The 22,846-nt window shown below is 34.4% G+C and overlaps 1 pseudogene; it reads left to right on the top strand.

Annotated features, from left to right (window-relative positions):
* Window positions 1–14,731: 14,731 nt before the first annotated feature.
* Window positions 14,732–16,144, top strand: LOC110195912 (nucleolar and spindle-associated protein 1 pseudogene; annotated as a pseudogene).
* The last annotated feature ends 6,702 nt before the right edge of the window (window positions 16,145–22,846 follow it).

Raw genomic sequence — 22,846 nt, 5'->3', positions numbered from 1 at the left:
CTCCAAGAAATCCCTCACTAGTATAATTTTACTGTCTGTTTCCTCCTGCAAATCATCTCCTAACCCACCCTGTCTTAGAGGTGGGAGGTCCACAGTTATTGTACATTTTCTGTGTTTGGAGTTTTTCCAGTGTATTGATTGGATGTGCTGATTTTTCCTTTTTCTTTTCTCTTCAAAAATTCCATTTGTTGAATGAAATGGCTCTCTGGGAAACAGAGGAGAGGAATACCAAGGAAAACTCTGAGCATGTAAAAAACATTAAAAAAAAAATTTTGAGAAAATGTCTATATATTGAGTTTTGACAAGTTACACCTAGTCTTTTATGATTTCTGTCTTTTGGAGAAATCTGGGATTTTATTTTTTGTGTTAACTGTACAGGTAAATGTATACAGTACAATTATATCATAGTCTGTTATTTTGCAGATTTGTATCTTCACAGTGGTGGTGCTTCTAACATCATGTCTATCAAAGTATAATTTAAAATAAAAGCTTGCTACAATGTTCCATGCCTACAATACTTATCTGGGCCAATATTTCCTAAGACTTCTATCTGCAAGTAACCTTAGAGATAAGCCAGTTAAGAAAATAAAACCTTAAGATTTTATAACTCCATACACCTTTCAATTAAACTAAAAGGCAAGCCCTTAGACTCCCTGAGGAGGTAAATTCTATTAACAATGTAGTTTTGTGGACAGAGAACAAGAAGTAGCCACATTGGAATTTGTTTTGCTACAGTCTATATAGTTTACTTTCTTTTGCTTCCCCCAAGTTTAAAATGAATAATTATTGAATATGTATAGTTCAAAAATTTCATTTGTCATTTAACATAAATACAAAGATAAATGAGACATGTTAGTTGACCTCAAGTCTCTTAGAGTCAAGAAGTGTAGATAAGATCTGTATATAATTGATTTTAATACAAATCCAAATATGAGTTCATTGGAGAGGTGTTGATATAGTTCTGTGACAGTTCTGAAGAAGATTAATTAGTATTGGCCAAATGACTGTAGGAGGGTTGCATGGAGTAAATAGTACCTGAGCTGGAACTTGAAGGATAGGGATAATTTCAAAGGCAAATAAGGGAAGGGGAATAATGTACACAATATCTACTCCATTAATGATGCAGGTGACTTAATGAACAAATTCATGGGGGAGAAAATATTTTACATGTATTATATTGTGTGAATCTCACAAGAATCCCATGAGATAAATACTGTAGGTGTTATTCTCCTTTTTTTATATAAGATAATTTACATCTGGTTTTCTGTAAGCCAAGGTCATATAGATATTCATGGCTACTTTGTACTCCAGTGACCAGAAAGTGATATTAGTAGCCTGAGCCAACCAAGTCTCCAAGAAGGTATTGTTAATTTTTTTAGGGAATAAAAGTAGTCTAACTTGCTTGAGGGTGGGGGTTAGTATATTTCTTCTACTACAACTCCCCTCCACACATTTTACATTGCATTGAACTGAGATACTAGGAATTCCAAGATCTTATAGTGCATCCTCCTATGTTTTCACATCATTCACTGTACCTGAAATGTTTTACTTTTACATCTCCCCATTCTCAAATCTTTCTTGAAGGCTCACAACATAATACAGCATTTTGCACATTTTGAATTTATTCAATTAAAATTGAATTGAAGAACAAATCAAATGATATCTAAATTTTATAATATGATATTCTATGAAGCCTAAGGGGTGAAATGGCTCTAAAATACAGATTTTTTTTTACATGTAAGAAAGTGCTTTACTCTCTTGTTTCCTGAAACTCCATGGTTTAAATTTTTAAAATTTTTTCCTGTTATTTTTTCTGTTGATCATTTTGAAATTAGTGACTCAGTGGCCATAACTATATGAGAAAAGCATATTGTATTAATTTCTCCAAGTCCATATTTTCTAGGCTTCATAGTAATTGCCAATATGAATGCATGTGAAAAGTAAGAGGTCTTTTACTTGGCTACTGCCATCTTAATGGTAAAGCTCACTTTTAATAAGTCAATTAGCACGAAAGATCTGACTTTAAATAAGCAAGATTAACACTCTGTGCTGCAAAGAAAAAATAGAAAATAGGTAGCTTGCCTTTGTTTGGAAGCAAGTGCTAAAAAGGAGATGGAAGATATAAACAAAATACTTGGATTAGCCCAAGGATTTAACTGGAAAATAATTAGGGACTTAGGGGAAAATCTGGTGCTTGTTATTACCATTTTATAATGATGCCTCCTTCAGTCTTTTATTCCAAAAAATGATTATAGGAAAATGTTTATGACACTAGGATTTTAGAGCTTCCATCTGTACCCTGGACCATACATCCCTGAAAAAGGGCAAAATGTGAAGCTTATTTAACAGAATAGGAAGCAGATACTCAAATTAGCCTATAAGGAACTTTGAATTCACTGACTTTTTTTTTTTGCTTCCCTCTTTTCTACATTTTTTCTTCTGCTTAATTTAATACACCATTTCTTATTTTTACAATACTTAACTCAACAACTTGTAAATAATAGACATTTAGTACATATTTGCTGAATGAATAAATGAATATGTTGATACTTTAAAAGTCAGAAAAAATGTTAATTGTCCTCCAGCTTCCTTTCTCCAATGTCAACCTTAGCCCTACTTCAACTGTGCCATTGCTTCTCTAAATATCCATCACCTCTGTCTTTGTTGAGGAAATATAAAAGCAATCTTAAGCAGTCTCCTTCAAATGAAAAATTGAACAATAAAATGAAAGGAAACTCAAGGAATTGATGGGATGTACTTCTCTTGTTTCTCGGAACAAACACACCCAAACCTCTTAAACGCTGATTTGTGTTTCATTTGTGTACACTTGCTAACTATGAAGCTGTCTATTGCATCAAAAGCCAACTATATGAGGACCAAGAAGCTAAGTTAGCTTGGTTTAAAATCACTACTCTACATGTTAGTACCATATAATAAGCTCCTAAAATGGCAGAAATCCCCAAAGATTTTGCAAATGAATATCACACAGAAAGTATTTGAGAGACACATAAGAAGTTAACTGTTAACTGTTGCACACTGCAAAATATAGCCAATGAGGAATTATGAAGATTAGCAGGGAGCCTAGAACATAGAATGCACTGTATAAATGTTTTATCTACCTAAAAAATGTCTTCAGAGGAATGCACAATAGGAAAAGAAGATAGACTGATCATGTAGTTATCTCTTGATGGCAAACAGGCAACCTAAGTGCACTAATGGTAGCCTTGTAATATCAGGAAAAGGCAAGGAAGACATCAGCTGAAACCCTATTGATTAACATATGGAAACATATGGACAAGAATTACAAAATTGGCAAAAATATATCAGTTACAACCTGCATCATTGGATCTAAGTCAATGACATCACAGATGCATGTGAATATTTGAACATGACATTTGGAGAAATGATGGAAAATAGGATCGAGAGAATTTTGATTCTCCATAAGCAGTGAAAGGTGGTTATAAAAATTTGGCCAACGTTGTCTTGAATTATTAAGTGCTAGATGGTAAGGCATAATATGAATAGAATAGCTAGAGAAATACAGTCAATACTGTTAATGATTACTACTTTTTGACAATTATAATGAATAGTCTACATAACGAATAAAAAGAAACAATAAATCATTAGCATTTGATGGATGATACATGTTCCCAGTATGTATAATTATGCACGATTCTTGATACCAGACTCCATTATATAAATGAATTTGGAGTTTGGAATAGTTTACTGTAGATTTTTAGACATGATTGAACCAGTTGTTTTCTCTGTGAGAGTGAAGATTTGACCTATGAAGATAAGCATTTTCTCTGAAACTTTTAGTTTTAGAGATTTCCCTGGGGCAATGAGAAGTTAGTGAAGGGCCTAACAGGTAGTATGTCACAAAAGTAGGACTTGAACTCAGGTCAGCTCCTTTATCTCTGCCTTACCTTTGTAAAAAAAAAAAACAATGGAGACTTCGGAGTGCTGAGACATGTCTATCAAATCAGTACATTAATTTTTTTTCTCCAGCTTGTCAGAATCTCTGCTAAAATGTGGTGCTTTTTTTTAATTCCACATCTAGTCTTAGTAGTATACAATGATAGAATTTTGATATTTTGATATTCTTCATTTTAAAAATAAACATTTAAGATGACAAAGTGGCTAGAGATATGTCCTAAGAGTCAGGAAGACTTCAGTTATTGTCCCACCTTTGACACATACCAGCTGTGTAACTCAACCTATGAGCACTCTAAGAAATATGCTAAGAATGTAAATTGCAGAAAAAGTGGTTACATTAATTTCTAAAGGTAGTTTTCATATCTGGCAGGTCTCTGAAGCAATCAAAGCACAAGTCTAGTTCACCTCCCTCTCTGTAATATTGTATTAGGTTTTTTGGCAGATATGACACAATATTGAATCAGATTGAGCTTACAATTCTTTGAAGTGCCCTAAACTTTGTCTTGATCCTTTCACCCACAAACTAATTTGCATACATGGCAAATACTTTATAGGTTAATAAATTTAAAACTTATTTCTGATAAAATTCTAAAATTGGTCGTTAAAATGATTGTTTGTGATGAACACTTAAATGGGAACGTGATGAGGATGTGGTGATCAGTAAGAGTCAGAATGAATTTGTTCATGCCAGACTTATATAATGACACACTAACAACTTTTCTTCTTTTTTTCTTTTTTTATTTTGACAAGGATACTATACTGAGGTATAAGGCAAGTATTATGGACTTAATATATTAGTCCTTCAAAGGAGCATTTAATAAAGATATTTCATGATATTTTGGTGGACAAAATGGAGAGATTTAGAATAGAAGAGATAGATGAACTCATGATTGGGTAAATAACTGAATAAAAAAAGTGTTGATTAATGGATTGATGCCAACATTCAGGATTCTACACTAAAAAGTGTAAACTACAGGGCTTTCCTTTGATTCTATTCTATTCAAAATTAGCATCAATGAAGACATAACTGGAATCCATATCAAATTTAGATATGACATGAAAATAAAGGGAATATCTAATATGATGGAGGTCAAACTCAGATACAAAAGGGAACAGAGAGAGTATGATATTTCAATTCATGTCTCTCTTTCCCTCCATTTTTTTCAGGTGACAACTACTCCTCATTACTGTTCCCTCTCCTTTTTCCTCTACCAAAAGACAAATTCAGAGATGGATGATTGAGGCAAAATTACAGGTTGTAGATGGGCATATGTTGAGGTCAATAGGTGAAAGGTTGTGTGGTGGTTCAAAAGAAGGAAAAGATCTTAATCAGATTTTGGGATAAGGAATGGCCTAAACAGGTAGAAATAATTAAGGTATGTGTGTGTGAGAGTTAGCATCACATGTTATACAAATGACATGACCAAGAGAAAAAATAATGTTGGAATGCTTACTATTACATTAGAGAAACCATGACTTATCCACTTTGGTTAGAACATAAAGAACGGTGGGAAATAAAATGACAAAGATACTTTGGAGTCAGACTATAAAGGAATTTGAATGTCAGATTAAGGAGTTTGGATGTTATTTTATAGATACTCTTATTGAGTAGGTGATTGATGTGACCACAACTATGTTGTAGGAAACTTAATTTTATGTCATGTTGTAGAATAACCTGAGGAGAAGGAGTTTTGAGGAAAAAAAAGCTCTTATCCAAGTCTTTTCATAAACCTGCTACAATAGATACATGTAACATGCATGTTCTACAATTACAAGAAAATGCATCTTTCAGAATTTCAGCAGTAATTTAATTAATGTTTTAGGATTATATGGGTACTATCCCTTCAGTGATGTACATATGAATAATATGGATACATTTAACCTTGTTCTTATCCATAGAATATCAGTTAGATGGAAGCTTAGAGGTCATCTTTTCCAACATCTTGATCTCTATGAAGTCCCTACTTTAATAGGACTTGCACACATGCCAAACTAATTTTCTTTTGTGCATATGAATTCTCCCAATAGGTTACAAAGCCTTATTTTCTTTGCATAGTAGACTATAAAATAGTTAATCAAAGCTATGTTCCCATAAGTCTCACATTATAAAATTAGAATTGAGAAAAAAGGTTAGCAAAATACAAGTAGAAAAGATAGTAGTTATAAGTATATCAAACCCTGTTATAATACATTATTACAGATTCAGATTTATCAAGTCAAATCCTGTGTCCTAAAATAGAATGATCTACCATAAAAGGCTAATATATCACAGTTAGGCTAAAATGTGTTAGTTTTGTTCTCTGACAACATTTTTATAAAGAAGGCATAGGATATTTGGAAAGAAATATCAAATGTTCCATTAATCAGGTGAAATGGCAAATCAGAGAATAATTCCATATAACCAAATATGCAGCCAACAGTTGTGATCACAAGGAAGCAATTTAAAAATAATTTCACATTTATAACATTGAAATAGGAAGGAATCCAAAGAACGCAATCATAGGAGTTTACCTCATGCACCAAAGAGTTTTGAAACCAAATTATAACCTTTTGAGAGAATTCTTTCTTTCTTGCTTATGATTTGTTTTTGTTCCAAGTTTAACCATTATTTGTTGAGCACATTTTTTCCACCTAGAGTTGTGCTAAGTGAGGTTGGAGATATCATATAACATAAAATACGGTTGGTCCCTGATTTTGAGATGCTGAGTAGAGAGACAAAATTTAATTTATTTCAGCTCAATTCAATTGAATTCCATTCAACAAATATGTATGTGATGTCCACTACATACAAGGTACTAGGTGTTGGAGGCTTAGTGGCGGATATAAAGTTATATATTATGTTTGATCCCTGACTTCACTGTGCTCACAATATATACAGAAGATTATGTATACTATTGACAATAAATACTCTAGAAATTTAAGAAAAGGGTGATGAGTAGGTAATAGTGATTGTTTAAGTTGAACAGTGTTTTGATATAAAAACTTTCTCTAGGATTCTATCTTTATAAAGGGTAAATTTTTCTTTCTATCTCTCTACCCCTTTTAGAAACCATGAAACTTTTGTAGGGAAGAGAAACAAATTGTCACATGGCAAATTATTGATTTTTTTTTTTAGATTGTGGCAAACACTCTTGGCAAAAACTATACAGGTAATAAAACAGAATTTTATTTTTTTAAATGTAATTGGGAATTTTTAACAAAATAAAATATAACACAAAATAGATAATAACAATTTGCAGTATTCTAAGTCAATATGTAGCTTGCAGGGATCCATTTCTATTTGAGTTTGGCACCATTGTACTGGCTGATAGTTTAGTTTTATTTATTCATATTGTATCTACTTTCTTTTTTCAGATTTTATTAATATATTTATTTTTAGTTTTCAACATTCACTTCCATGAGATTTTGAGTTCCAAATTTTCTCCCCATCTCATCCCTCCCCCTCCCCCAAGATGGCATGCATTCTGGAAACCTCTTCCCCTAATCTGCCCTCTTTTCTATCCCCCCTTCTCTTATCCCCTTCCCCTTCAATTTTCCTGTAGGGCAGGATATGTTTCTATATCTCATTGCCTATATGTCTTATTTCCCAGCTGCATGCAAAAACAATTTTTGACAGTTATTTTTAAAATTTTGGATTCCAAATTTTCTCCCTTCCTCCCTCCCCACCCATCCTCATTGAGCAGGCAAGTAACTTAATACTGGTTATACATGTGTAGTCATTCAAAACACTTCCATAATGGTCATGTTGTGAAAAACTAAATATATTTCCCCTAGTACTTTCCCACCTCCCATTTATTCTTTTCTCTCTTTTGATCCTGTTCCCCTTTAGAAGCATTTGCTTCTGATTGAAACAGAATTTTCAATATTTTTTCCAGTTTCAAAGAGAAATAAATTATCCCTGCTACCAAAAAACTCTTCAGTTATAGAACTTTATTTCATATACAGTGTTATTAAAGGGATCAGTAACCACACATATCAAAGGTAGTGAGGAGCCTGGGGAATATTACTTATATAGAGTTCTAAAGACGTATAACGAACTGAATTCCTATTCATTTTTTATTTCTTCATTAAAAATATTTATCAAGGGCATATTGTGTGTCTGGAAATGAACTAAGTTTTGTCCTAGCTGTGTGACTCCAGGCAAATCACTTAACCTTTCAGTACTCTGGACAACTCTCTAAGTCTGGAGATAACAAGTCCAAAGTTTAGTAACAAGAGAGACTTCCTAATGAAAGTGGGGTCTTTATGAGATACTTATGGTATCACAGAGACAGTATGGCACTATGGACTTACAAAGAACAACAACAACAAAAAGGAGGGGTAACCATATTGAGAGAAAAAGAATGATCAGAGAAGTGAACAAACCTTTGTTTAGGATGTTTGGGGTAGGAAATTCAAATAGAGAAAAGACAATGATATTCAATCTACACATTACTTCTGTCTTATTTTCCAAGGAAAATGAAATTTAGTTTGGAAAGGACAGAACAAAAAATGGCTAAGAGGGACTTGCTGCTCAAGAAAGGCAAGGGAGGGAATAGTAAGAAAGTATTTAGTTGCCTTTACAGCATTCAGGTCAACTGATCCAAGTGAACTACATCCTAAGGCACTGAAAGAATAGTCAGACTGTGATAGTTGAAAGACTGTATAAAGCAGCAGAGTTCCTGCAAGACTAGAGAAGGTAAAATGTCCTGGTTTTCAGAAAAGAATATAGAATAGAATCTAAAAACCATATAGAGTAAGTTTGATTTAACTTCTTAGAAAATTGTAGAATGAATCATTAATTTCTGGTAGTCAAAATTGCTATCCTTCCTCTAATGTAGCTACTCTGTAGGTATTTAACTGCTCTTTATGGTTTATTCCTTGATATCTTCAGGTCACTATGTGTTTTAATACTCCAGATACTAGGCTTTAGGCATGTTCTTGTATACATCCTATGTTTCCTGTCCTTGCTTTTGAACATTTGTTTTGAAATTAGAGTTGATAAATTAGTTCTTGTATATCTACATAGGTTGTTTCACACACATATTATTTTGCAATCACTTCCTTTGCATCTTTAGAAATAAGTTCTTGAGCATTCCCTCAAGTCTGAGATCCCCAGTAGAATATTAGTCAATTGACTAAGCTATTTCTCTTTCTCTTTCTGTTTGTGTCTCTCTCTCTATTCTCCACCTGTAATATGTGTATAATTTTATATTTATATTTATATGTGCATATTTCTTTGTCTATATTTTATATTTGCATCACATTCGATAATTTTATTATATGCACATGTTTTATATATATATATATATTATATGCTTTATACATATGTATAATTTATGTATATATTATATATTTGGGGGTGGGAGAGAGTGAGCTTATTATAGCTTATTTTGATTGTCAGATCTGTGAATAATTTAAGTCCTCCAGTCACTATACCTTATCCCTGTGCCAAGCTTGAGATTGGTTCGTCGAATACCCCTTTCATCTATTTTTTTTTTAATTTCTGTCCCGGTGGTCTTTAGTATGCTATGATGACAAAACTTTTGTTCTTCCCTCCCCTAGCCTTCACCCAAATATTCTTCAATGTGCTTGCCTCCCCATTCTGGCTCTAATACTTCTTCATATCTGAAATAGGTTCCCCCATTCTCTAGCCCTCTCCTTTTACCGTTCTTGATACCCTATTCTTTTGTATAGCATATAGCCATTCAAAAACTTTTTCAAGACAAAGATTTCATCCCAACAAATCTTGGTGATACCTATGAGGTCAGATTTTAAATTTGGGCACTTATATCCAAGGGTTTTTCTATTAGGTCTTTCTTTGAACTTTTTCTCGTATACTTTTGGTTTTTTAATTGCCATTCTTCCTTCATTACAGCTATTTTCTATGGTATTTAGCTACTCTAGCTATTCTCTTGTGGTAACTCTGGTTGATATATGTAGGCAATGTTTTTCCTCTCTCTCACCACACAATGACCAGAAACCTTCTTCCAACTCCTCTAAATATAATCATCAATCCCTGGTCAATCAACAGATGAACTTTGGAGCCTGAAGATTATCAAAAATGTTCTCAGAGCTATCCCTCTTTTCCATTTTCTGAGAACTCACACTACCAACTCACCATCCATTTTGTATCTTCAAAGGCATTTCTATATGCCCTGGAGCTCACAGATTCTTTCAAAGTTTACATACAGCTGACCTAAAACTTGACACCTGAGTTAATAGAAGTCATATTCTCTGACAGGCAAAGTGAACCCCACCATCCATCTCCTGGCAGTCAATCCACAGCCATGTAGTATCTCTCTCCAGAATGCCACTCTGGCATAGCTGCCAATTTTGATGCCTGCAATGCTACACTGATGTGGCATTTAAAAAAAAAGTTAAATACTTCTGTTTTAAATCCCATGTCTGGCATAGCAATTAGTAAATTCCTGAGAGTTCAACAAGGTCTTTGTAACAATCAACTCAACCTTATCACTTCTGTTCTTGGGGTTTCTTAACAAAAATATATTGAAAAATATTTGTAGCCGATTAAACTCATATGGCTATGATAGTTTAAGATGAATGACATAAGTATAATAAAAGCAAAATAAGATAAGACTTACTGGGGATAAGTTGATCCACTTAAGCTAGATATTGAAGTACATGCAGGATTTTAATAGACGGAGATGAAAAAGAGTTTTCAGGTCAAAGGGAATAAGAACATAAGTAGAGAGACACAAAGATATCAGGCATGTCACATCAGAATTGTACCTAGATTTTTGAACAAGAGTTTCAAAATGGTGAAATCATTAATTTTTTTGGAGGGGTAGTTAAAACCAGCCTACAAGGGAAGAATCAGGAAACTCTGCTGCTCCTTATTGTATGTGACTATGTTATTTTGGGTCTGGAATCCAACCAAATTCACTTGTAAGTCATCTAATCTCAAACTGCTACTTGAGTTATCTTATATTTTTAATTAATTTTGAGCTCTATAGTGATGAAGGGGTATATTGGGTTAATAATTTCTCATTCATAATTAGTTAGCTCTAATTCATTAAATATTCATCATTCAACGAATCCTATTCAATGAATAGGATAGCCTCTGTTCCCATTACTAATTACTTTTATATATCTATGTTGATAAATGTTACTAGTAATAATATAATATTAACACATGAAAACAATAACTGAAGAATATTCATATGTTTTATTTACAATGTTTTGATTACAACCAATGTCAATTGCAAATTCAAACCTTCAACATACTAATAGATGACTTGTCTTCGCTTGTTTGTTAACTCACACTCAAAATATCAAAGTCTCTCCTGATAATGATTAAAGTTTCTCAAAATTTCCTCATGTTTTCCTTGGGATTAATCCATTTTCTGTCTTCTTTTCAATATATTAAGGAAATATTCTTTCTCTGAATATAGTTTGCTATTAGTAACTTCCTCACAGAGTCTATAGTATTTCTTCATAAAATATTTTTTTTACAAATTTCTCATTAAATAACACTTAAGGAAGTTATCATGAGAAAGCAGTCAAGTAGTCCATCCTTATCTTCCCTCCCTCCCTCCCTCCCTCCCTCCCTCTCTCTCTCTCTCTCTCTCTTCTCTCTCTCTCTCTCTCTCTGTCTCTGTCTCTGTCTCTCATGGTTCATACATCTTCATGGATTATACATAAATATACACTTGATCTCTGATTTTATGGAGAAAAAGGGCACATAGCAGTAATTCTTCATAAACCCTCATGGATTATGGATAAGTATATCCATATACTATCTCCATAACTTTGTAGGGAAATATATTTCACATCAAGCCATTATGCAACCATCGTTTTAAACTGACAACACTAAACTGTTTTTCTGTCAAAATTACATCTTCCACTAATAGCTAAAGTAAAATAATAATAATAATAACAACTAGGCTCTTTTCTGGCTCTTAAAAAAGACATGGAGAGTTTGCATAGTCTTTGCATGTTAGACATTAAAAAAAGGGTTAAATAGTTTCATCTGAAGTCTTCCAGATCTGATCAAGAGTGTTTTAAACTGAAAATTAAGAGAGAGAAAGAAAACAGTGTGTATGTATCAGCTCAGTCATAGCACACCAGAAGACCATAGAAAGTGAAGAGAGGGTGATATTTAAGGGAAAATTTCAAAAGAGATACTAATAGTGCTCATGACTTCAGCTTTGTATTCACAGATGAGAATAAACCATATAAACTAAGATCTTAATGTAAAGAGATAAATTTTGCCTCTACTTTGAGACCAAGTAGAATTTGATTCAAGACTGGACCATTACAATTGAATTGAGGGAGAGATAGATGGGATGTGGGGGGAACAAAGGCGGTGTGTGGAACAGAGTGCAGGACCAATCATAAACATATCCTCTCCAAGCTAAACATTCACATTCAACAAAAGGGCTGGCCCCAAGGTAAGACAACTACCAGAAGACTTAATATCAACAGATTAGAACACTTCTCTGAATCTGAGCAGTTTGTTACTAACTTGGAGGGAAAGCTGAGCAAACACATGAGTGGAGCAGAAAAGGAGTGGGCAGTTTTCATTGATTTGGGGTACAGCATTGAATTTACTCATCTGGGTCAGCACACTTGCAAACATCAAGATGGTTTTGACAAAAATGATGGGGAAATTCAGGAGCTGCTAAATGAAAAACAAGAGTTTCACAGGGTTTGCCAGCAGGATAGTTCATTGTCTCTAAGAAGGCAGTGTATAACTCCATCAAAAGTCAAGTACAGATAGAGTTTCGAGATACACAGTATTTTTCACTCTGTAATAAGGCAAAAGAAATTGTTTTACTCTGACCATAACAATCCAAAATGCTTTTATGATGTCCTGAAGACTATTATGGCCAAAAGACCTATAAATGTATTTCAACTACTCAGGGCTGATGGAACCACATTGATTAGTGATAGGGACATGATCCAGGAGACATGGAATAAACACTTTCATAGTGTTCTCAGCAGGTCATCATCAATTAATACTGAAGCCATTGACAATATACTTTAGGTTGAAGTCAATCCCTCTATAGCAAAACTTCCAACTGAAGAAGAGGTTTCGAATGTTATTAGGCTCCTTTAGTGTGGAAATGTACCGGTGTTGATTGTTTTCCAGCCAAGATTTATAAGGTAGTGGGTCTATTGATCACATAAAAGCTAATTAAAATCTTCTGGGTTATATGGCAAAAGGAGGTCATTCTCAAGGAGTTCAAGGAGGACTCCATTTTTCTCTACATATAAAAGAAAAGGAAATAAGTTGTCCTGTGATAATCAGGGTGGGGGGGTAGAAAGGTTGTTTTCCTCTTTCTTAGACAATGCTGTCAAGATTCTTGCCAGAGTCTTCCTTCATAGGTTTATCATTCACCTGGAAGATGGTCATCTCCCTGAGGGCCTGTATGGCTTCAGACAGGGCCAAGGGATAGTCTACATGGTGTTTGCTTCTTGACAACTCCAGGAGAAATACCAGGAGCAAAACAGAAGTCTGTACACAATGTTTTCTGTCTAACAAAAGTCTTTGATATTGCCAATCATGAGGACTCATGGAAAATTATGGCAAAATTTGGTTGCCTAGAGAAGTTTATCATCAGTATGTCAGTTTTATGACAATATGTTTTCATAGGTTCTGGATAGACAATGCAGGACTGTGTGCTTGTTCCCAAGTTTTTTAGCATGATGTTTTCATTGATATTGTCTGACACTTTCAACTAAGATGAAAATGGCACTGAGATCAGGTACCCCACTTATGGTAAATTATTCATCTTGAAAAGGCTACAAGTCAAGACTAAAGTACAGGGAGAGTTGATGCATAGATTTTTGTTCACAGATAATTGTGTGCTCAATGCAGCCTCTGAGGCTGAAATGTAAAAAAGTGTGGATCAATTCTGTGCTACTTGTGCTAATTTTGGTCCAGTAATTAACACCAAGAAAACACAGGGTCTCCACCAGCCAGCACCACAACATACATATATGGAACTATTGTTTACAACAAATGGAAAATTTTTGAATGCTGTGGAACATTTAATTTACCTTGGAAGTCAACATTCCAGGGATATGCTCATAGATAGTGAGGTTGATGTATGCATACCACCACTATCTCAGTGTCTGGAAGGCTACAAAGGAAAGTGTGAGAGAGAAGAGGTATTAGACTACTACCAAACAGAAGGTCTATTGAGCTATTGTTCTGATCTCATTGTTATGTGCCTGTGAAACATGGACAGTATGTTAGTACCATGCAAGGAAACTGAATCACTTCCATTTGAATTGTCTTAGGAATGTTCTGAAGATCACCTGGCAAGATAAGATATGGGACACTGAGGTCCTTTCTCAAGCTGAACTGCCAAGAATTCAAACTCTGCTGCAGAGAATCAACTCTGATGAACTGTCTACATTGTTCAAATGCAAAAAGCGCTTTTGCCCAAAAGACTATTTTGTGTAGAACTCATACAAACCAAGCACTCACATGCAGTTCAGAAAAAGGGATACAATTGCACTCTTGAGGTCTCTGAAAAACTTTGGAATTGATTTCAGACATGGGAGACACTGGCACAGGACTGCCTGCATCAAAGAAGGTGCTGTACTCTATGAGCAAAGCATACAGTAGCTCAAAAGAAACATGAGATGCACAAATTTAGAGACATCTCTACTCCAAATGTTCATATGGACTATTTGTGACTGGTCTGTGGTAGAGTCTAAGCTCATATTGGTCTGATCAGCCACAGTTAGACACACTGCCTCTTTAAGAATGAAGGACAACAGAACTGTTGTTGTCTCTGCTGTTAGACTTCAGGGCACTTGATAGCAGGAGAGTTGTATCCCGATGGGAGAGAGTGGCATGGCCTTCCCTTTGGCTATAGACCTGGACTCCTTCAAGTACTGGGAGCTGCAGAGCTTGGCAAAGAGCTTTGGCCTCTGGGCCAACCTCCAGGGAGACAAGCTTTTAAAATCATTGAAAGAATACTTTCAACATGAGTTCAAGAAAAAAAAATGAGAGTCAGAATGGCAAAAGTAATATCTCTGCTTCCTCTCATGAGGAGATAGAAATGCTTAATGGCAGTGAAGACAAATCTGACCAGATAGCTGTGGTTGTCTCTGTGACTTCACCCCTGGGAAAAGGCAAAACAGCCCCAGGAAACCTCGGCTCCAAGGATCATTCAGAGATGATAAAAAGTGATCATCCTGGGTCTCCTGGACAGAAGAAATATCAGAAGGAGAATGCCTTAGCTGCTGCAGAGGCCACAAAGGCATCCAAAGATAAGAAAGAACAAGTGGGCGCTTTGCTCTGAAGAGAATGAGGTAGAAGGTGATACTCTTTTAAATATCCCTTCAGGAGGAAAGAGCCCTCATTGTAGAGACGGTGTGTCCAAATCTAAGAGGAGAACAATATTTAAAATTCCAAATTTTAAGAAGATTCATGAAGCTAATTTTAAGGAAATGGAATCTATTGACAAATATATTGACTGAAAAAAGAAACATATGGAAGTCCTTAGCAACTCAGTGAAGGAATTAAAGATATTAGCTAAAAAAGCTAACTTAACTGAAAGTCCCCACAGTAATTCCAAGAAAAGTTCATCTGGCATGAGGGTAGTCAGCCCAGTTCTTCAGAGAGGCAAGCCCTCTTATACTTGCACTCCTGCCAGTCCATGACGTTCACTTCATATATCCCTTGGGACAGTGAATCGAAGTATCTTGTGTCAGAAACTGTTCAAGCCATCTACCCTCTCAACTAGCAAAATGAATGTCAGGTTCTTAGAGGCTACTAAAGATAATGAGCACAAATGCTTACTGACCAAGACTCCAGCCAGAAAGTGTCCATATATCAGCATGCTTGACACCCAGCCTAAATGCCAGGCTGTCCTGGTGAAGAGTAAGGAAAAGGAAGCCAGTCAAGCCAAGGCTGGACACACTCCAGTTGTTACCCCATTCAAGTTTACAGCTGAGGCAGTACAGACTCCAGTCAGTAATAAGAAACCAGTATTTGATCTCAAAACAAGTCTTTCCCTTTCACTTCGCTATGAGCCACACAAAAGGAGGCTAAAACCATGGGGGGAATCTAAAGAAAATACTGCTGTAAATGAGACAACAAATATAATTAACTTCCACAATAAACCTTGGAAACAGCCACATCTCCAGACCAGAGAAGATCAAAAGGAGGAAACATGAGCAGAAAAGGAAGGAGAAGAAAGATGATGTCCTTGGAATTCAAGGAGGACTAGTCATGCTTGGGGACTAACAATCTGTCAAGCACTCTGTAGGTATTCTTCCTTATGAATCTTTTATGCTTCTGTAAATATTTCTATATTGTTTTGTAATTGTAAATTTCATCCAGCCTGTCCTAACTCTGTTCTTACCCCTGCTTATTATATTAACCTGATACTAACCACCATCATTGAAATACTGAGATTACCAGCTTATAAATTTTTCTTTTATAAACTCTGGCAAATTATCTAAAATTGTCTCTAACTCTTTTTTTGTTTAATAAAGTACAGCCTCTTAATCCTTGAACTAGATTTTTAATGTCACATATCCTTTTCTAGTCCTAGGGTTTTAAATAACTTGCAGGAATAACCTTTTTTCACATTTTAAATGATGGGACAGAAGGAGAAGGTAGAACAGAAGACTCCTATAAACTTCTAGAGAACTTACTAAAAATACTGAATCCTGACTGAATAAGTGTCAGTATAAAAAAAGTCAAGTTTCAATGTTTTCTTAGACTTTTCTTTAGATAAGTGTTCTCTATAAATACATATTCATTGCTAATTTGTTAGTCGATGTCTTACTTCACATTTATATCTTAAATGCTTTCAAGACTAAAGCAAAAGGATCATGCTCACAAGAGGCTTTTAATTCTTATATTATTTCTTTAAGTTATTTTTCAAGATTATTGTGCTCTGTAATCTAGTCTCTTATTCAAAGAATGTAAAATAGTGCAGATGCTTAGAATTAGAGCCATCTCTATTGACTTTCAGAATTTTACATTTGGCATAGTCTCTAAGCTAACCTGCTAAAAGATTTCTACTGCTTTGTAAGATTTTTATAAATAAAATTAAAACTGTTAAAAAAAAAGAATGAAGGACAACAATCCTTTATTTAAAGGGAGCAGAGTAGAAGGTGGTGGTAGTGATGAAATGCCATGGCATATCAAAGAGAAAATTTAAGAACTAGAAGATATCAGCATGATAGAAAGCATGTAGATGAGGATCAATGGAGAAGAGAAAGAAACAATGAATGGATGCTTCAGACTACCTGACTAGAAGGAAATAAATCATAAGTTTTGGAAACAGATAAAAAATAATAACAAAGTCAAATATTATAGTATTGATAGAGAATTTCAATTTTCCAGACATCTATTGAAGCCATATTTTTTTCTGCTCAAATTACAACTTATACATCCTTAATTTTGCTTGTTAACCTCATCAAAAAAGTGAAAGCAATAAGAAGTTTATTTGGGCTTAATCTTGCTTAATAAGGGGAAAAAAAAACTGTTGGCGAAATAGGAAGAATAAGAACCTTGGGAGGAAAGTGAAGAGACAGTCTTAGAGTGATAATTCTAATGAAGAGAAAAAAACATACATAAACCAATGTTAAATCACAGAAAATTCATTAACTTAATTTATAAAAATACATCTTTGGAAAGTGAAGTCAGGATAGTGAGAATGATTGACAAAGAACAGGAGGAACCAGTATGAATAGTAACAAAAATTTTAAAACTGAAAATGAATTAAGGGTCATTGAACCATGTTCTGTACAATGATAAGAACCAAAAATGTGATTTTTAAACTATGTTGTGGGAAAGATAAAGATCAAAATAATGGTATGGCCACTTATTGATAGAGGAACATATGCTACTTGAGAGGAAGATAGTCCTACATGTAGTGAGTGGCTAAAATAGAAAGGGGACATTTTAGAAATGGATTTCTGCATCAGTAAACCATTTCACTGACCCTGAAGTACAGGGAATCACTCACACTGGATATATTTGGAGGTGGTAGCCATGGCTATTCCAGAATATCATATAAGTTGTAATAGTTCAAGAAACATAAGCCATATTCTGTCTAAATCTCAGGTTAATACACTTTCCCTGAAGCTAGCTAACAGAAGTGAGACTTCAAACCTTCTTGAGATTTTACTATAATGATTAGAACTTTGAATCAAAGAAATCTCAAAAAAAGGCTCCCACCATAACTTTTCCACTTTTCTAACAATCCAGGGCCCTGTGTGGAGGTAAAAAAAAATAACTTATTTCTCTGTGCACTTATCTGTATATTATGCAGTTAGTCAACTCCTGCCAATGTTTTTTAAATGATCTTTAATGGGGGCCAATACATTCTGGAGTTTCAAAGAATCTCTAATCCAATTCATAATCCACAGAAGCCCTGACCATAATATATACAATAATTGGTTATCTAGCCTTTGCTTGGATACTTCCAATAAAGAAAAACTCACCATATTCAAAGGCAGTCCCCAAAAGAACAGCCAATAAATTCTTGATAATGTAGAAGAAGAATAAAGGATAAATCCTATCTTGGATCTGATTCTTAGTAAGTAAAAGTGAACTGTTTTCTGGGGTGGAAAGGATGAAGACAGAGAAAATTACTTGTCTCCTTAAAATTTATGATAAACAGGAAATCCAGTCATAGTCAACTTGAGAGTTGGGAAAAGGATAATGTGTACTAAAATTCTGCAGACAGACTCAGGCTAGGACCGATGGGAAACTCTAAAGAAAAAAGATTGGGAACAAACAACTGGAAACAATTTGGATAGAGGGGGGATGGATAACCAGAAGTTGGCTGAAGAGACTCACCGATCAAACATTAGATTTTAAAATGCAATATAAAAATCAAAGAGGATGAATTATGCCAGGAGAATTAGATTGTAAGCTTCTTGAGGACAAAAAGTATATTTTGCCTCTTTTTGTATCTTTTTGTGCCACTTAGCACAGTACCTGGAATATTTTACACACACACACACACACACGCACAAATACATAAATATACGCATATATCCACACATACATATATGTGTGTATACATACATATGTGTGTATAATATCAAATATAACAAATGTGATCACGGAACCACTCTTAGAGATCTTTGAATAATCATGGACAAAAATGATAACATTAAAGAAGTACAAATGTCCCGATTTTTAAAGAAAGGAAGAAAATAGATTTCAAGAGCTTATGTGGCTTCATGAAGAATAAGTCATGCTAGACTGACCTTTCCTCCTTTCTTTCTTTCTTTCTTTCTTTCTTTCTTTCTTTCTTTCTTTCTTTCTTTCTTTCTTTCTTTCTTTCTTTCTTTCTTTCTTTCTTCTCTTTTTCTTTCTTTCTTTCTTCTTTCCTTCCTTCCTTCCTTCCTTCCTTCCTTTCCTTCCTTCCTTCTTCTTCTTTCTTTCTTTCTTTCTTTCTTTCTTTCTTTCTTTCTTTCTTTCTTTCTTTCTTTCTTTCTTTCTTTCTTTCTCTCTCTCTCTCTCTTTCTTTCTCTCTCTCTCTCTCTCTCTCTCTCTCTCTCTTTCTTTCTTTCTTTCTTTCTTTCTCTCTCTCTCTCTCACTCTGTCTCTCTCTCTCTTCCTTCCTTCCTTCCTTTCTTTTTTCTTTTTTTATTCTAGTAGTAGATTAAGAAAAACCTATCATTGTAGCTTACTTATATTTTAACAAAGTGCATGACAAGATATTTCATGAAATTCTTGTATAAACGATAGAGAAATGTGGATTGATGATAGGACAATTTGACGCATTCAAAACCAATTAAAGACCCTTGAAGTTTTTATGTGAACTTGGAAGTTTCCAGCTGAATTTTTCAGAGCTGAGTTTGGATCTTTACCATTTGATCATTTTTATCTATTTTGATGATAACATAGATGGAATATTTATTAGATTTCCATGTGTTATATGAATAAGAATAGATAACACATTGAATGACAGAATCAAAATCCAGAAAGCTCTTGACATTTTCAAATATATTGCTGACTCTAATAGGAAAAATGAAATAAGAATAAAGGTAAAACCTTACATGTCAATTTCACAAGTACAAGATAGAGAAGACATAGTTAAGTGACAGTTTATTTGAGAAAAGATCTGGGGATTTTAGCAGACTTCAAATTCAGTATGTGTCAGATGTGTTGTGTCAGTCAAAAAATTAATGTAATTATATATGACCTTAAGAGATGTATAGTTTCCAGAAATAGGGAGGTGATATCTTCATCCAAGTCAGACATCATCTAGACTACCATGTTCAGGTTGGAACATCACAATTTAAGAAGGATATAGGGAAGGTGGAGAGTATGCACAGGAGGTCATACAGAATAGTCTTAGATATGTACCTTATGAAATTGGTTGAAAGAGCTAAAGATGTTTAACCTGGGCAAGAAAACATACAGAAAGCACATGATAACTGTTTTCAGGAATTTAAAGGGTTGTCATATATATATAATATATATATATATATATATATATATATAGATAGATAGATAGATAGATATAGATATAGATATAGATATAGATATATAGATATAGATATATAGATATATAGATATATAGATATAGATAGATATATATAGATATAGATAGATAGATAGATAGATAGATAGATAGATAGATAGATAGATAGATAGATACACATGTGTATCTATATATATAAAGGACAGATTGGTTCAGTTTGGCCCCAAGTGGCAGAACTAGTGGCAGTGAGTAGAAATTTCAAATTTCAGTATCCAGGTTTCAAGTTTCAGGCTGATTGCAAAGCAGGATTTCCTAATAGTGCTACTTAAAAGTGAAATGAGTTGCCTTGCATAATAATGAGTTTCTTCTTAAGGAGAGGATGGATAATTCTGTGATTTGATGTTATACAGAAATAAGAGTTGAAATTATAAGCAAAAAAAATAGGTATCAAAAAGTCAAATGTGATGTATCAGGTAGTGGTATGTTCCTCATTATTAAAAATCTTCAAGTAGAGGCTGAATATGTTTTATTTGACATTCATGTTAAGGTACAAACTGGCTGATATGACCTCTGAGGTCCCTTCTAATGCTGTGACTCTCTCAATACATATCAGGGGAGCAATGAGTAGATCTGATTGGCAGTAAGGTAATGGAAGCATGTAAATAATGACGTCCAACCAGTAGAAAATGTACTCTGAGTTTTTCTGGTTGTGATGATAGATTTGCACTTCCTTACCTTGCTTCTCAAAAGGAACACACGTTTGCAAGACTTACAGTCTATGGCTAAGGAGCAGAGCAAAGTTAATTGGCCTATATTGGGATTAAACCTTCAACCTTAACCTCATTAGCACCACACTCTAAGCAATTAAGCTACCTGCCTAATACTATTCCAAAGTAAAAATATTTCTGCTCAACTTCTTAGCTTTTATTAGAAATTCTGATCCCCCCAAAAAACCCTCTAAGATATTTTCCCTCACAAAATAATACTCACAAAAGTTAATTCTATTTTCATCTCCTACTGTGAATACGATATTTTCCTAATAACATAAGTATATATACATATATTGACATATTTATGCACTTGTATATATTACATACATGTACAGATTAAACTTGCAAAATATTTCAGCTGAATTCAGCACTTTCAAAATCACATTTGGATTTTTAATATTAGAATATGTTTCATATGCTTACTAAGTCCTGTGAATAGCAATACCAGGAAAATTGGTATTTATGAGTTTTTTCTAAAGAAAATAATGCCTATTTTCCCACTATAAACCTGCTGATTATTGTTGGAATAGTGATGCTAAAAGAAATAATATGAATCCCCTCCTAAAACTGTGTTATTTTGGGGTCTTGAATAATTGAAATAATTGGATATCATTTAAAAGAGGAAATTGGAATAATTGAAAGGAGTAATGATCAAATAACTCTATCCATTTTTTCCCTACATTTAACAGCAATTGCTTTCTAAATGAATGATGATATAACAAACTAAATGCCACACCACAGAGAAAAGAATAGGCCCCACAAAAACTTTAATATTATAATAAGATATTTATTGAATAATATTGCTATATCCAGTAGAGGTCTCAGAAGTAGTCATAGTGAGAGATAAAAATAAGTTAACTTTTATAAACATTATTTTGTGAGGAAAAATATCTTAGGGGTCATTGGCTTTTATCAGATAACTCAGCTACATAAGGGTCTTCAGTCTTAGTTTGCGGAGGGTATCAGCTCCTCAAATGACTAGTGAGGATTGTAGTATCACCAAAATAAATCATGAGGTGGGCAAAATACCACATAGAGTGGGGACAAAAGATTGATCACCATCTTTATCTCCCTATTCAGAAAAAGCTCTTTCTTTTACATATGAATGATAGTCCAACTTCCCAGTTCCAAGGTATACTGAAACTATGATCATTTAAATGGGAAGGGAAGCATAGAATTAAAATGCTCATCTTTCATATCTCCAACTGGGATATGGAAATTTGTTATCTGCAGTCCCTGGCACTAAGTTAATACCAGACATTTTCTTTCACTTGAACCAAGATGAGCACAATGCAAGCTCTTTGCCCCAGGAAAAATGCTGGAACAACTGGACCAGAAAAAGATGGGGTGCAGCAGTGCAGTAGCCAAGGTAGCTTGAGGGATTATTGGGAAAGGCCCCTCTTGCCTTGGGGAAGGGGAGTACTACAGAACAGAGACATCCCAGCAAGCTGGCAGAAAGCCCCACCTTGGCATACCAGGAGGAGATTCTGAAACACAGGTGGTGAAGCAAGTAAACACCAACACCTGACCACTGAGTGCCTCACTGAGGTCAGGGAACTAATGGAAACCAGCTTGGAAAACCACCAGGTGCCTCAGCATTCTACAGGAACCAGGTTTCCCAGTGCCTTAGCAAAACCGAGGGAAGCAGTACTCCAAGGGGCCCCAAGCAGATAAACATCCTGAAACATCCAGATGCAATGAGCTGAAGAAAGCAAAAGGAAA

Source organism: Phascolarctos cinereus, unplaced genomic scaffold, assembly GCF_003287225.1.
Source record: "Phascolarctos cinereus isolate Bilbo 61053 unplaced genomic scaffold, phaCin_HiC Scaffold_4;HRSCAF=312, whole genome shotgun sequence".
NCBI classification, from domain to species: domain Eukaryota; kingdom Metazoa; phylum Chordata; class Mammalia; order Diprotodontia; family Phascolarctidae; genus Phascolarctos; species Phascolarctos cinereus.
The sequence above is the reverse complement of the archived record's forward strand: the minus strand, read 5'-3'. Positions and strand labels throughout refer to the sequence as shown.